This window comes from Mustela lutreola, chromosome 8 (assembly GCF_030435805.1).
Source record: "Mustela lutreola isolate mMusLut2 chromosome 8, mMusLut2.pri, whole genome shotgun sequence".
Classification (NCBI taxonomy): Eukaryota; Metazoa; Chordata; class Mammalia; order Carnivora; family Mustelidae; genus Mustela; species Mustela lutreola.
This window is the reverse complement of record NC_081297.1, coordinates 71,445,406-71,461,821: the sequence shown is the minus strand read 5'-3', so window position 1 is coordinate 71,461,821 and position 16,416 is coordinate 71,445,406.

The following is a 16,416-nucleotide window of genomic DNA, read 5'->3' as shown; positions in this document are numbered from 1 at the left end:
ATGGTCATCTTTGCATGTTAGAACATATAAACTTACCTCTCTTAAAAATGATTTCAAGTATATGAAAAGACCATCACAAACTTTATTATTTATTGGATAATTAAGTAGTCTTACAAAAGCTATTATTTCAAACAATACACCAAAAGTTTTCCCTATAGATACTCAGTGTTTCTTCAGGGTAGATTCTGAGAAGTAGAACCTAAGGGTCTAATGTATATACACTTAAATTTTGAGATAGATGGCTAAGTTACCACTCATAAAGAGGGATCTAATTTAAAGTCCTACTAATGGTACGGATCTTTCCTATACCAATATCCTGAACAATCCTGGTGATTAATAGTCAATTAAATTTCTCCTGACCAACTGGGTGAAAAGGATATTATGTTATTTTTATTTATATTTCCCTGATCATTGGTGAAATTTTAATCTTTTCAAATCTTTACTAGCCATTTATATTTCTTCTGTGAATTGCTGTTTCACTTTTTTCCTTCCTGGTTGCTTAACTTTTCATGTTGATTTTCAGAAACTGTCCTCTGAATACTTTTTCCCTAGTTGCTTATATTGCATATTGTATTACAGTCTGTAGGTCACCTTCTGACTTCATGACTTCTTTACCAATGCAGAAGTAAATATTTAGGGACTCAGAGCTCTCATTCTTTTCCTGACTTTAAGGTGATGTGTTTTGCATAGGAAAGTATTCCTTACTATAACATTTTGAAAATATCCTTTTAAAGTGGTCTTTTATATTAAATTTTCTGCTTAGATGTTGCTTTTTCATATGGTAAGAATCTGACTCTGTTTTTTCCAAATACAGTCTGTTTTTTAAGACCATTTTTTGAAAAAATCATCATTTCCTTCTTGAGTTTACATGCCACGTTTCTCATGTATTAAATTTCTATATATAACTGGTCAAGTCTGAATTCTGTTTTTTGTTTATTCATTTATTATTATACCAACAGCAGAGTATTTTAATAATTTAATGTGTGTTAAATTTCCTACTTGCTGTTCTTCTTAACGTTATTTCTTGATTCTCTTCTATATTTTTATTTTCCAGATAAATGTTAGAGTTTTTCAGGTATGAAAAATATTTGGTTGGATATAGATCAAAGTTGTATTTAAATTACAAATTACTGTGAGAGAATTTGTGTTTTAAAATACTGGGATTTTGGGGCGGCTGGTGGCTCAGTCATTAAGTGTCTGCCTTCGGCTGGGTCATGATCCTGGGGTCCTGTGATTGAACCCCACATTGGGGTACCAGGCAGGAGGCCTGCTTCTCCCTCTCCTACTCCCTTTGCTTGTGTTCCCTCTCTCACTATATCTCTTTCTGTCAAATAAATGAAATCTTTAAAAAAAAAATTAAAATACTGAGTTTTCTTAATGAGAAGTATATTATCTCCATTTATTCCTGTCTTTTTTCTCAAAAGTTTCCTTCAAATAGAAATTGAACATTTTTGTTAGTTTTATAATTTTTGCTGCTATTGTGAATTGGATCCTTACAAATGTATTTTCTAGTTATATATTCCAGTGGATGCTGTTGATTTTTATGTATTTATTTTAGAGTCAGTCATCTCAATACACACCTTAATTTTTCTTGAAATAGTTCATATGATGCTTTTGGAGCCCTTTGATTCTTTTTTTCTTTTTCTTTTTCTTTTTTTTTTTTTTTTAAGATATTATTTATTTGACAGAGAGAGAGATCACAAGTAGGCAGAGAGGCAGGCAGAGAGAGAGAGGAGGAAGCAGGCTCCCTGCGGAGCAGAGAGCCCGACGCAGGGCTTGATCCCAGAATCCTGGGATCATGACCTGAGCCGAAGGCAGAGGCCTTAACCCACTGAGCCACCCAGGCGCCCCTGGAGCCCTTTGATTCTTAAGGAATGCTTTAGGTCTTATAAGTTACAAAATGATTATTGATACCCACTTGATCCCTAACTCTTTAACAATAGATGGTGTACCCACACGTTACACAAACAACAGCAACCCCCTCTCAGATGTTTTCCTCGGCCTCTCTCCTGTTTGTCTGCACTATTTCCTACTCATGCTTCCTTGCCTTTCTGTATCCTGGCTGTGACACTCTATTTAGGTAACCCTTTGGAGTCCTGTGCTTCTGTCCACCCCTTAGGCATGAGTATACCTCCAGATCCAAGTCCAAGATGATTCCTCAACCAGCCTCAGATCTTCAGAACCCTGTCCACCCCTTTTCCCCCCACAGCTGGACTGGACATTGGAATGTTCAGCAGTGAATCTAAGCAACCCTAGGTCATGCACTTTGGTTTTTCCAAATTCTTCCACCAAATGGCTTAATAGTGATGGTAATAATTTTAGCTGAGCATTGACGAGGTTCTAAACATTTACTGGGTCCTGGGGAAACCCAGTAAATAATGCAGATATGCTACTCACCCTCATGGAGCTTGTATTCTATGGGGAGTCTGACACTGAAAGGAAGTCTTCCACACTTTTCCAGGGGTTCTTGTTAGTGCTGGAATTCTCCAGGTCTTCAGGCCTTTCTATCCATCTCCCAGGCAGGATTTATCTTTACCTGTACTGTCAGTGTTTGAGAGAGTGGAGAGTTGAAACTGAGTGGAAACAAATTATTTTCATTAAAAAGAAATAATAAGGGGCACCTGGATGGCTCAGTGGTTTGGGCTGCTGCCTTTGGCTCGGGTCATGATCTCAGGGTCCTGGGATCGAGCCCCGCATCGGGCTCCCTGCTCCGCAGGAAGCCTGCTTCCCTCCCTCTCTCTCTCTCTCTCTGCCTGCCTCTCTGCCTGCTTGTGATCTCTGTCTGTCAAATAAATAAATAAAATCTTTAAAAAAAAAAAAAGAAATAATAAGCCCTACTGAAACTTTGTAACTCTGTACAGCTTTGTTATAGTATTTATGCACATGATACAGTATTTGTGAAATGTTCATATATAATATATATGTATCATATATATAACATGATATGTGTGTGTGTGTGTGTGTGTTATATAGTCACTATTCTCCTACTTGTTTGTAAATCCCTATGGGAACAAGGACTTAGCTCATACACTTCTCATTCTCTAGAGCATATTCAGGACTTCTGCATAGAGTTGATGCTCAGTAAGTATTTGTTGTTTCTTTGGATGGAGTAACTCAGTAATATTCCCCAAAGTCTTATTTCATCTCATTTAGTTGGTTTCCTAGGGCCCTTCAAGTGACAACTCACTTGTATCTACCTTGAGGTTCAGAGTTTTAAAAAAGCAAGGGTAAAAAAAATGGGCATGCTAAGTTAGGATGGCAACAATTGTGGTTTTGGGTGGCATACTTTGTTGTGTTAAATGAGAGAATTCACTCTAGTCTGTGATCTGCTAATTACTGTTTTTTTTTCCCTTTCAGAACAAAGAAGTAAGAAATATTTTCTTTTAAAGAAAAGCCAGACAATTATTATAGATCTTTTCTTTTGACATTATTCCTAAACGAGAACAGACCTAGATGGTGTCATTTTCAATTCTTACCCTAATTGATATTGTTTGATTTTTTTCTTCCAGATTGCCTTGAATTTTTGCCCAATTTAATACAGGTTTTGGGTGAATATTACCTCTTTATGGAACAACTAAGGTTTCTTAACTGTCTACTTCATACAAAATACTATTTTGTCTTCTTCTGAGTTCAATTAACAACTAACTATATGTATGATATTAGTTATCCTTTGAGTTTTTCTTTTTCTAGGGATGGACTCACATCTTAGGTCCCTAGAGACAAAGAATCCGTGGAGATTGTATTTGGAATTTTCCCCTTATGATCTCCATATGGCCAATTCACAACTCAAAAGAAAACTGGAGTTTGTATTATATGATTCAGAGATTTGTACTTTTGTTTTAGATTTTGTATGCCTTCTTTCTAGATTTTCTCTCTATCCATCTGGCTGAAGAGCCTCTTTTGGTACTAAGGAAAGTCATAGAATAAGTTTCATGAGGAGCTTATGAAAAACTCCAAAATCATTTTTTTCAACCTTCAAAAATTGCTTCAGGGATTTATAAAAATGTGAGGGGAGATTTGCTCTTTCATTTGTCATATTCAAACCAGAAACATGGAAGTTGTAATAGCTTCGTATTAGACTGAAAGTTTCTCAAAGCAGATTACAAGGAGGGTAATCTGCAAATAAATAAAATTTACAAGTGTCATTTAATATTCCAACTTGTGTTGGTCACACCCTGAGGGGTAACAGAGTTCTGGTCTTTGAGCAAAGAGCAACCAGTGGGCAGTACTTACTGAGTCTTTTCATCTTTTTTGATTTGGTTGGCTGACCTTTTTGATTTTCCGTCCTAGGATGTCAAATCCATTTAAGATTAGAACAAAAACATCCCGCTGAGAAAATCAGTCTTTTCAATAAATAATGACATCTATTGTGTGGCAGAGATTGAGAAGATGATGGTCTCAAGCCACCTACCTGTATGTATCTCAGGGAACCCTTCATTCTGAGAATTAACAAAGCTGGAATTTGAAGACAATGTCTGAGTATCTCGATGTGTTACTTAGGTGGGTCTCATTTTAAAAGCCGAGTTTATAAATTCCTGCTCACTTGTTTAAGTCTCTTGGCAAATGTGTTTGTGAGATGGAAAGAAAGAAGAGACACAAGGGTTTTGATTTTAAGCATTTTTAGAGGGTGTAGTCACCAAATGAATTAAAGAATAGGAGTGATAGCCAGAGGCAGAGTAGGGTACAGAGGTATGGACTGTGAACCCAGTACACATCGTTTGAAGCATGTGATCTTACCTTTCTATATTTTCTGAAGAGATAGCTAACTTATTCTTGAATTTACACATGCTATCTTATAATTGCTAAATATGATTTTCTTTCTGTCTCTTGAAAGAAATGAAATGGTTGTGAGCCCAAGTGTCTAATATGAACTTAGAAGTCAAGCGGTTGCTTAGGCAGTGCTGTGTTTTTACTGATGAAATTAAACTATGCTATCTTCCCTTCCCTACCTCCAGAGATTTGGGGGCTCTTGCATTTTGAGGGTTTTTAAAAAAATGCAGTATGAAAAGGAGGATTCTTAAATCGTTTCAGGCATTGAGATGTAGTTTCTGGAGTGAGATAATGTTAATAGCAATTACTAATCTTTATTGATACCAGGTGCTAGATAGTTGGCTCAGCATTGTATAAACATTATTCAACTTCAACTACCCTATGGTGTGTGTATTATTTTTTCTCACACTGTACACATGAAGAAACTTGGGCACTGGAAAATGAAGTAACTTGTGTAAAGCCATGCAGCTAGTGGAGGACAGAGCTGGGATCTGAACCTAGATGTAATGACTGGAAATATGATCTTACCTGCTGTAAGTGCCTTCTTTCCTGACTAACAGAGAAGTTATTGCAGAGACTGGAGCAAAAGCAAAGTCAGGGCACTTGTGTTCTCTGGTGTGATGGACACTTGGTTGTTTACCCAATAGTTGTTTCCACTTCCCACCTCATTTTTGTTCAGGCGTTAGGCAGCCAAAACTTTAAGCTCTGACCTGGCTTCTGAAGTTAAACTGTGATTCGTCTAAGCCGACGCTAGTAACTTCATTACTTTGCTATTAATTGGTTTAGGAACGGTCTTATGTCTTATTTTAAGACATAAAAATAATTCTATACGATGATGTCTGAAATAGTATACTTTGCTCTAAAAAAGTGGTAAGAAAGAGGGGACTCTGTCTTCCCTTAAGACTGATGGGTGAGATAAGAAGCTTGGAGTAGTGGCAGCCCGTGGGCAACCATGAATCCGTAAGATTGAAGAAAAAAAGCCCATTGAGGATGGCAGAAAGAACTTGAGTCCTTGTAATGTCATTAAGCTGCTAACATTAATTAATCCTGGATATTCCCTGCCTCTAAATGTCTTCTGTGGAGAAAATAAGTGTACCCAATTGATTATCCGTTTTGAGTGGAGTTTTCTTGTTTTGTAGTTCAGAACATCCTAATTGCTACATCTGGGCTCCAGACCACATCCCACTCTTCTATCTTTCAGATATTCCTCCCTTATAGGTGATATCATGTTGTGTTTTTCTTTATAGTTTGTGTTAGGCTAGAAACTGCCTACAAGATTTTCTAAACAGATGTTTGAGACTTTCCCAAATAGAGGTATTTTGAACCAAAGTGGATAGTTTTGACTTTAAGAACTAAATATTTACAGTCTCTCCAAGCCTCTAAAGCTGTCCAGGAAGAAAATTGTGAGTGAATGTTCTATCACTACATAATGGAATAAACAACATACATGAGAGCCCTCAGGGGACTGTCAAACTACATGAAATTTTACAAGCCAATCTATAGAGCCCAGTGCGAAGTGAGCTATAGGAGCTGTGAGTGGATTTGGGACCCTCACTGAGGAGTTCTCTCTTCTCTTGGGACTGTCCATCAGTGATTGATGATGCTCATCCAAAAATATGCTCTTACTACTATCATCATTAGACAGTTTATAAAAAATTCAAATAGAGTAGGCAAGTTTCTCGGTTGAAATTTAAATATTCTTGACTTTATTTACCCCCAACCCCATGTGTGTAGACCACAACTAACTGGAAAGTGTTCATGAGAGTGAAGGGCAGGTTTTAACTTTGTGGTTGTTTTCTTTTTTGAAGCATATGGCATGCCTCTCAGGAAAGTTAAAGGCATGTTGCAAGGCCTCCTCAGCTGTGGCCTGTTATCACCAGCTGTGACATGTCTTCCACGTCGGTGGTATGCATGTCGCATTTCACAAAATGGAACTCCAAGAGCTCTCTTTTGGAATATAACCCATTGGTGACAAGGAACAGTTCTTATGACTGGTTCACTTGGTTTTTGTTAGGGGGTGCGTCTCAGACTCTGTACTCGTAAATAGGCTTGAAGTTATCATTAGGATGGACTCAGACCTGGTAAATTACGAATGTTGATTTTCTCCCCCCACCCCCTCCCCAGATCCATGAAACCAAATACGATGGAGGCCCTGCCTATGGGTCTTGGAGGTCCTGTGCCTCCCGATAAGATGTCTGACTATTTGGTAAATATCTCCCCTGGTTTGTTTTGCCTCTGTTAATAACCAAGAATGGTGAGTGTTTCTCTTTGTGAGTGTGTCTCCCTCAGTAGAAGGTGGATTCCTTGAGGAAAAAGGCGCTTGTATTTTGACTTAGCACAGTGTTGGGCACATAGTAGGAGGTCATCAGTAAATTTCATAATCTTTTTTCCCCCTTCACTTGCAGGAGATGACTAAGAAAGAACTAGGATGAATACAGCAATATGTCCTACCCTGATTTTTTGCCAGAGTATAGAATGGGCTAATAATCTCCAACTCAGTGGGTATTCTCTATGCAGCCAAAGATTTCAATGGGTTGGATAGTCTCCTGGAACTGATTTGTCTTGGACAACAAAGGCAAAAAGCCAGATGTGTATTTGTAGGAAATCCATGGTGCTCTTGTTACAGCTCTAGGAGCCAAAGCAAAGGATCCCTGCCCTCTAAGCACTGAATTTTGGAATTGGCAGACACATAATAAGGCATAGCTATGGTTACTAAAGAATGGAAAACTAGAAAAATATTAAATCTAGGGTTATAATTACCTGATTAACCACAAATGGTACAAAACTTGAAAATCTAATAAGGAAGCTGGCATGGAAAGCAGGAGTGAGACTTTCATTGAACTGATCAACATACTGAAACAGAAATGTATTAAGTGTGGTACTTGTGACTTGATAAGATTAAAATCCTCCCACTCCCCAAATGCACCTAATGCAATCTGAGAGATAAGGAAATTCCCAAATGTTATGTGCTTCATTATGCTTCTCCTAGTGATCAAAATTCAGGATGCCTTTGTATGGATAATTACAAGCAGAATGTCTGTGTTGGAATAGATTATTTTATGCTCATAAGGTACTCTCCTTCTCAAAGTGCTCTGGGAAGCATATAAAAATATTAAAACACATTCCCTTGTGAAGGAAACCAACACAGCAGAATGAAGCAAGGGGAAGAAACTTGGCTCAGAAGCTGAAACTTGACTCCTGTTCTTTGAAAGGGGCCAGGGGATATTTAGTGTTTAAACAGGCCAAAAGGAGCAATCACTTTAAAATCTAAATAATTTTCCAGATCAGAATGACTCTGTAAGCACTTGGCTTTGGGATGGCGTCTGTTAATACATGCTCGGGGTTTCTTAAGCAGCTGAGGTTCCATCAGTAAAAACGCATATCTTCTAATCTATCTCCCCCGCCCCCTCCCCCATCCCCGCCCCATTGCCACATAGCACTAATTTCAGTATTAGACTTCAGTGAGCAATGACTGGTAGAAAGAAGGATGTTCAAAGATAAGATGTATTTCTAAGGTACTTTAATAGATATTTTTTCGGTATCCTCTCCTACTTCCTTCCCACTCTTGCTTGTAAAGCAGCAGCCTCCAGAAGTGGTGACGTTTACAGCCTGGGGATATGAGCCTGAAAGAGATGAGGTATAATAAAGCCCAAGGAGTATCAGTTTATTTCTAACACAGAGTTTACAGGGCAGACTAGTACGATCCAGGTCTTGAAAGGAAATCCTGATGGCTACCCCAGTCCTTGTCTTTGGCGCTGGCCCTGTTGTTTTATGTGTTTCCCTTTATATACTTCTATTTAGTCTCTAAAGCAAACTTAGTAGCTAGGTACCTGTTCTGCACGTTAAAGGCTCGGAGGTTAAAGGATAAGTAATGGGTTAAGTGACGATGACAGTGCTAGCAAGGGGTGGACCCTGGATCTGACCACAGGTGATCTGACCTGGGGCTAAACTCAACTCTCATAGTGTGGCCACTTCTACTGGTAGGATAAGATCAGGCCGTGGATGGTCTTGCACATTATACTCAATGGTTTATTTATTTTAGTTTTTATTCTGTATGTGGGTCAGTGGTTCGGAAACACTTTAAAGGTGGTGGAATGCTCTGTCACATGACATTTTGCCAATATATCAAACAGATAAAAGTGAAAGTGTCAGTATACTAAATAGGGACACTCTGTATATTAGCAGATCAGAGGGAACAATGACCTGGTTGAAGTGGGCAAGTAGGTGGGCCCCACCTAGTTAGCTGCTCTCTTTGTCATGGCCTCAGAGACTCACCCGTGGCACTCCCAAGGGCCCAAGTTGACGGGCATGGTTGTAGGCACAGGAAATACTGGAGTTTTTGAATAGAACAGTGTATGAAGGAATGGAGTTTTCTGGAAGAGTTTCTTGAGACTTGATGTGCAAGGTGGTAGGACAAGAGAATGAGTAGGCACATGACAGCCAGGCCACAAGGCCCTGCAGGGGCCCAAGCTTGATTTGATGAAGGCTTGCTCTAGGTAGAAACAGCAAGAGGTAGGTGTGAAGGCAGAATTAAGCAAGGTTAGTGGTTGACAGTGAGGAGTTATAAAAGGGAAGAACATAAGCATTTCAGATAGAAATATTTTTTATTTAAAAAGAGGTGTTGGGGTGCCTTGGTGTCTCAGTTGATTAAGCGTCTGACTCTTGATTTCAGCTCAAGTCACAATCTCAGGGTCTACGGATCCAGCCAGGTGTTGGGCTCCATGCTCAGTGGGGAATCTGCTTGAAATTCTCTCTCTGCCTCTTCTGTCCCTCCCTGCCACTCTCATGTACACATGCTGTCTCTCTCTCAAAAAATAAATCTTAAAAAAAACAAACAAGACAAAAACAAGGTGCCAGGAGTCAGAAGGCCGTTTTGCTCATTTTTTTAAAAAAGATTTCTTTTATTTATTTATTTATTTATTTATTTATTTATTTATTTATTTGAAAGGCAGAGATCACAAGGAGGCAGAGAAGCAGGCAGAGAGAGGGAGAGGGAAGCAGGCTCCCTGCTGAGCAGAGAACCCGATGCGGGACTTGATCCCAGAACCCAAGATCATGACCTGAGCCGAAGGCAGCAGTTAGCCCACTGAGCCCCCAAGGTGCCCTTGCTGAATTTTTTTTTTTAAAGCTCATTTAGTTCATTTTTCTTAAGAGCAAAATCTTTTTCATTCAAAAAATCTTTTTTATTTAAAAAAATTTTATGTAGGGGCGCCTGGGTGGCTCAGTGGGTTAAGCCTCTGCCTTTGGCTCAGGTCATGATCTCAGGGTCCTGGGATCGAGCCCCGCATTGGGCCCTGTGCTCAGCGGGGAGCCTGCTTCCTCCTCTCTCTCTGCCTGCCTCTCTGCCTACTTTTGATCTCTGTCAAATAAATAAATAAAATCTTTAAAAAAAATTTTTATGTTTTGCTTCTGTATTTCATTTTAAAAGGCAGGTTTAAGATGCAGGATATATAGAACATGTTGTAATCCGTAAGCACTCGGGCATTAACTAAAAAAGCACTTGATTAGTTTAAATCTCAAAATGGTCTGTCACTACTCCCTGATATCAAACAAACACGAGATTGATAGAGAGCACTAGACCCACAGAGGGAAACCCAAATGTGTAGAGTGAGTGACAGGATTGTGGTTCCACAGACTTGGCTGCAAGGAATGTGCTCCTGCTCTCAAGAATCAATAGAACATTTATGTTGATTATAACAGGCTCTTAAATCTCTTTCACCTCTTGATGTCAACCAATCAGATTATGGAATTTTTGAAAAATTTTTAGTTCAAAGTTAGATGGATATGTTGCTATGTAGATGGATGGACTTTCCCCCAAATGACTACATTTTAGACCCAGAATCATAAATCATTTTTAATTGACTAAAGCTGGTCCCTGAAGAAGAGTAATCAAAATACAGTGCTGGCTAATGAGTCCGCTGTGCAAGACAGTTGTAGCACTTCTGAAGGATGCCATTATTTTTAAACCTCCACTATATTGTTTCAATTAAATTCCATTTGGATTTATGAATAAACGTTCTATTTTCCTTTGGGCTTTCCCACCTGTCTTTGGCTTAGAAAACTCACCTCCGTTCCACCAAATCTACAATATTTTTTTTTCCAGTGATATGATTTATACTTTAATGACTTTCTGATTTCTCTTTTTTTTTTTTTTAAACCTATCTCCAGGGACATCTTGTTCTTGGGTGGTTAAAGCAGTCTATTGGGTAAAATATATGAGAATGACTAATAGTAGGAGACGTTAATGTAAAGAGAAATTGTGATTTAATGAGCTCTTTTGAAACAAGTTAGAACATTGACATTGTTGGGGGGGGGGGGGACTCCCAATACACTCTTGGCTTCAAGACTCTTCCAGAAGCTGTAGCGAAGTATTTCTTTAAACCACAAGAGTGTGAAATCTTTCTAAAGCTTCTCTGAAAGCAAAAGGGGGGATACTAATGAACAGGAACTAGGATACAATTCCAATTCCAATTTTACAGCACACTTAACATTGCTGATAGCATCTTAGAGCATAATTAAATCAAATCGGGAGATTCTGGTAGGGAATAGTCTTCCTGGCTGAGAAAGTGAGTACTCATTTAAGCATTATTTATTCTAGGTTGACAATGTGCAAGCCAGCATCATGACGTTTATATAGGGGATTGCAAGAACCTATTCAAACTGTTTTGAATATTTGGTGATTTTCTCTGTAGTATGAAGAAACATCTCCTGTGGGATGAGAGAAGGAAAGGGGCAATATGTTTGCACACTTAATTTCTCTCAGTAGAGGACTAAAAAAGGCAATACTACCCTGGAAATATACCACATAGTTTTCAAGTAACAACTTGCTTAAATTAACTTAGGGAGCATCCTTCTAGAAGAATGCATCAACTTTTAGAAGAAAATTTTCCCGAGTACTTTACTTACTTTTTCTCTCCTCTTGAGCTTCATAAAATGAAGAAAAACTGGCACACAATTTCGTCCCGTGACCTCCATGTTATAAAATGCTGGTTAAAGAATGAAAAGAGGGGCGCCTGGGTGGCTCAGTGGGTTAAGCCGCTGCCTTCAGCTCAGGTCATGATCTCAGGGTCCTGGGATCGAGTCCCACATCGGGCTCTTTGCTCAGCAGGGAGCCTGCTTCCTCCTCTCTCTCTCTCTCTGCCTGCCTCTCTGTCTATTTGTGATCTCTCTCTGTCAAATAAATAAATAAAATCTTTTAAAAAAAAAGAATGAAAAGAAACATCATTAAGCTTTGGAAAGAAAAATCAGGAAATCTAACCATATAGCATCAAATTAATTACTTATGAAGCTTCCCCCTCACTGTGATGACTTCCCCGGAGACTGACAGCTCGGCCTTTATCTTGTTGGCTGCTGTCATACCTTTCAGTTAGCAGGGATCCTTGCTGCTGGTTCCACAGGAGTTCCTCTGAACTGAGTCAGACCCCTCAACGTCTTCTCAGTGTCCCCTTCTCCAATCAGCCTCAACAGACAGCAGTTGGCTGGGCCATATCTGCTTGGGAAAGGGAATCCAAAACTGTCCAGCTCTTCGTGGTCTTTCTTCATCCTGTAATTCATTCTGTAAGTGTAAGTTTTGGACTTGGTTTAGGTCCTAGAGCTTCTGATATATCAATCAAAGCAATTCAGTTAAGGACAACAGAAATATAAAATGGGCTTATATCAGCGAAGGAGTTAAAGGAGACATTTTCCAGGCATTTGGCCTCAAATTAGCACTCTGGAATGTGGGGAATGTTTTAAACATAAAAAAGCTGAGTTGTATATTATAATACATGGTAACGTTTGAAATGTTAGGGTTTCATATCACAGAACATACACACTGGAAATTAAATGACCCATTGTTTTGAAACTTCTGTTGTTCAGATACTTACCTAAGCACTAGTTACAGCTGACTTAAAGATGGGGTGGGGACCTCTGAAGACTTGTGTGTGATTTGAGGTTCTGCTTCCATTACTTTTTGTAAAAGCCTGGAGGAGCCAAGTTCCCAAATGTTGGTCTGAAGATTTAGGGCTCATTTTACCCTTACCTTTGAATCAGGCGGGTGTCTTAATTTCTTGGAAGGTCGGAGAAAACAAAATACTTGAGCAAATAGGGTTACAAATTGATTTTCAATCTGCCCTTTGTTGCAAAACCTGTTTTTGGTACATCAGGTAGGTTTCAAAGTATGAGATTTCCACTGTGGAAAATTAGACTCTAAGCTCTTTGAGAATATGAAATACATCTTACGCCTTTCTTGTAAACCTCATAAAATTTTTTTTCCTTTTAGAGGAGGTAGATAGAGATCTTTGAAGAGCAGCAGAGAAAACCTTTTGATGGTGCAGCCACCCAGTCAGTGGGCAGGATGATAGTTACCCAGAGGCGATGGCTTGAAAGGACCACAAAGCCTGCCTTGTTCCAGAATGTCTCCCCACACATTGCCATTCTTGTCACCCACCAACCTCCCCTTGCCCCTTTCCAGCAATTGCTTCTTCATGAAGGTAAAATTCCCTGCAATGAAGGTTTTCCCTGAGTTGCTTCTAGAAGGCCACATGGAGCTAAGTCCCGGCCAAAGAGGACCTAGAGGGGATCAAAATTTTTATTTCTCTCTTCTTCCCCCTTTTCTCCTTCTCCTATTCTCTTTCTTTTTCTATTCTGGCTCCTTCAGAAAGTATATATGATAGTGGTTCTTTCACTAGCTTATTGACCTGGAATCTTTCGAGAAGATTAGGTGAGCAATGGAAGGAACAGAAAAATCCAGGGCAGGGGCTCTCCCATTAGTTTGGCCTCCAACACATGAGTAGACACCTTCCTTCATATGGTCAGCTCTTCTGGGTTTTTCTTCCAAATGATCCAGATTTATCATGGGTTTCCCTATGAGAGAGGCTAGTAAGCCACTGAGCAATGAGAAAGTGACAGACTTCTTTTCTTTTCTGTTTTCTGGGGGAGGCTTGATAATAAAAGCTGCAAGCCTCAGTAGTAGAAAATGGAAGTACCCTGAGTGGGAAGTTTCAGCCCCTTCAAAATAAATATGTGTTGTAGGAGTGGCTACACAAACTCTGCATAATTTTCCTCTGAAGGTACAGCAGCTTCAGTTACTCCAGGATTATGCAGCGGATGAAAGGAAGACAGTTTGGGTAGCTCGGAAGCTCACTCCCAGGGCCAAAAGAGATGCAGAATTAAGTGATATCATAGGAAAGAGGATCTTACAAGATATAACTAAGTATGTTTTTTTTATTTTTTAAAGATTTTTTAAAAATTTATTTATTTGACAGAGAGAAATCACAAGTAGATGGAGAGGCAGGCAGAGAGAGAGGGAAGCAGGCTCCCTGCTGAGCAGAGAGCCTGATGCGGGACTCGATCCCAGGACTCTGAGATCATGACCTGAGCCAAAGGCAGTGGCTTAACCCACTGAGCCACCCAGGCGCCCCATGACTATGTCTTAATGCAATGGAGTCTTTCAGGCATCTGCCTTGTATCCTTAGGCAGAAATTCTATAAATAAACCAGAACACTCTCATCTAAAATTGTCGTGTTTATTTAATCACACTTCCATTTTGGGAAGGTAATAGAAAATATCAGAACATTTGAGAAAAGGACCTAAATAGATCAAATTTGTTGTCTTATACAAGATTGGTATCTATCTGTCATCCATTGGTTTAATTTCTGCTGTGAAGCTAGAATACTTGAAGACTTCAAAGTTGTTCCGTAACCTTATGTAACTGGCATGATGTTTCTCCAGACATATTCTATGTTTTGGACTTTAAGACACCCTAGAAAGTTTCCCGCTCCTCCCTTAAGATATCAGCAGTCACTCTGGCCACTGTTCTAATGCATGAACTTTATTATTCTTGCTGTAGTATGATTGAATTTATCAAGAACTTTCCAGAGAACAGGATTAAAAATGGGAAGGGTAGAAAGTTGCTTGGAGGAGGTGCTAAGTTTCAAGCAAGAAAGAAGTAAGTAAAATGGAAATTGGGGTTTTGTAATATTTCACTTTATAGTTGTTGTGTCAATGCCTATTGGCATAGTTATTTGATAGGAGGATAAAGAAAGAAGTTAAATAATAGATAATCTTACATGCCTCTTTGTACCTACTAATGCAGAGGAAGCACATCAGTAGAACACAGATTACCATGAATTGATATGGTTTTTGAAGACCTCTTTGCTAAGAGGAGCCTTGGTTTAAAGAGATGGGAAGGTAGTTAAGGAGCAATGTTCTGTCTTTTGTTTCTGTCACAATTAGGGAGACTGAGGTGGGAATATGCAGGGACCAGAGACCAATCTTTAAACATCTTGTGGGTACAAAGACAAAAACTTCTCTTCTGCAGTCCGGGTTCTAGAAGAAATGTCAGCGTAACCATGGTACATAATAACTATAATAATAGGTTCCTGAACCATTTAACAGTGTTTTCTTACTCCTTTGTTCTTGATATTAGTTTTTTTATTCCCTGTTAAACATTTAATTATTCATAAGCATAGGCTTGATGGTTTAAATACCAAGCTAAATCATCGAGCAAATCTGTCACTAGAATAAATTTGTAAAAGTGGAACTTCTGGGGATTTTGATGCTTATTAATAATCTGCAATCCAGCAGGGTTGTACTGATTTATTTGATCAGTAGTAGTGTTCCCCCCCCCCCAATAGTTGCCAATAATTACTCTAATTCTTTTCAGTATTTGTCAGTGTGAGAAGTGAAAGATTTGATATTTAATTTAATTTAATTTCCTTAGACTTTGAAGTGAGTACTTTATTTTCATTTGTTCTTATTTACCAATAAAGCATCCAAGGCTACAAATTTTCCTTCAAGTGCAGCTTTTGCCGTATCTTTTCATAGTTAGCTCCCATTGTTTTTCTTCTTTAAATAGCTTATACTAACAATATAAAGATTTTTAAATTTTTAGTTCAGGTTACTTATGAGTATTTTAAAATTGCTATGTGGTTTCCATTAAAATATAAAACATTTTTACAAAGTCACACAATGAGGTTCATATTATGTTACTTTTTGAAGTTTTTCTTACAGCAATTTATTTTATGCTTTAGTAAACATTCCAAGGACATTTTGGAAGCAAATGTATTCTCAATTTGCAGAGGTTAGCAGGCATCTTTTATTAAAGCTTTTATGCTATCCAAGACTTTTATATTCTTATTTATTGTCTATTTAATCTGTCAAAGATAAGCCCACTTATAATTGTATTCCTAAAAATTACTTGTTGTATTTCTAGTAGCTTTTGCTTTATATATATATAAAATAAAAAATTAAATATATATATTTAAATAAAAGAATTAAAAAATTAAAAATTAAATATACATATATTTAATTTTTAAAAAATTTTAAAAAAGATTTTATTTATTTGACAGACAGAGATCACAAGTAGGCAGAGAGGCAGGCAGAGAGAGAGGAGGAAGCAGTCTCCCTGCTGAGCAGAGAGCCCGATGTAGGGCTCGATCCCAGGTCCCTGAGATCATGACCTGAGCTGAAGGCAGAGGCTTTAAACCACTGAGCCACCCAGGTGCCCCTGCGTTATATATTTTTGATATTTGATATTTGGCAAGTCTATATATAGTTTTTATAATATCTTCACTGTAGGATATACCTTCTGTTGAAGTAAAGTAATTTTCTTTATTTAATGTTTTTGACCTGAGTTTTACTCTGATGTTAATTGGGCTACTTCTT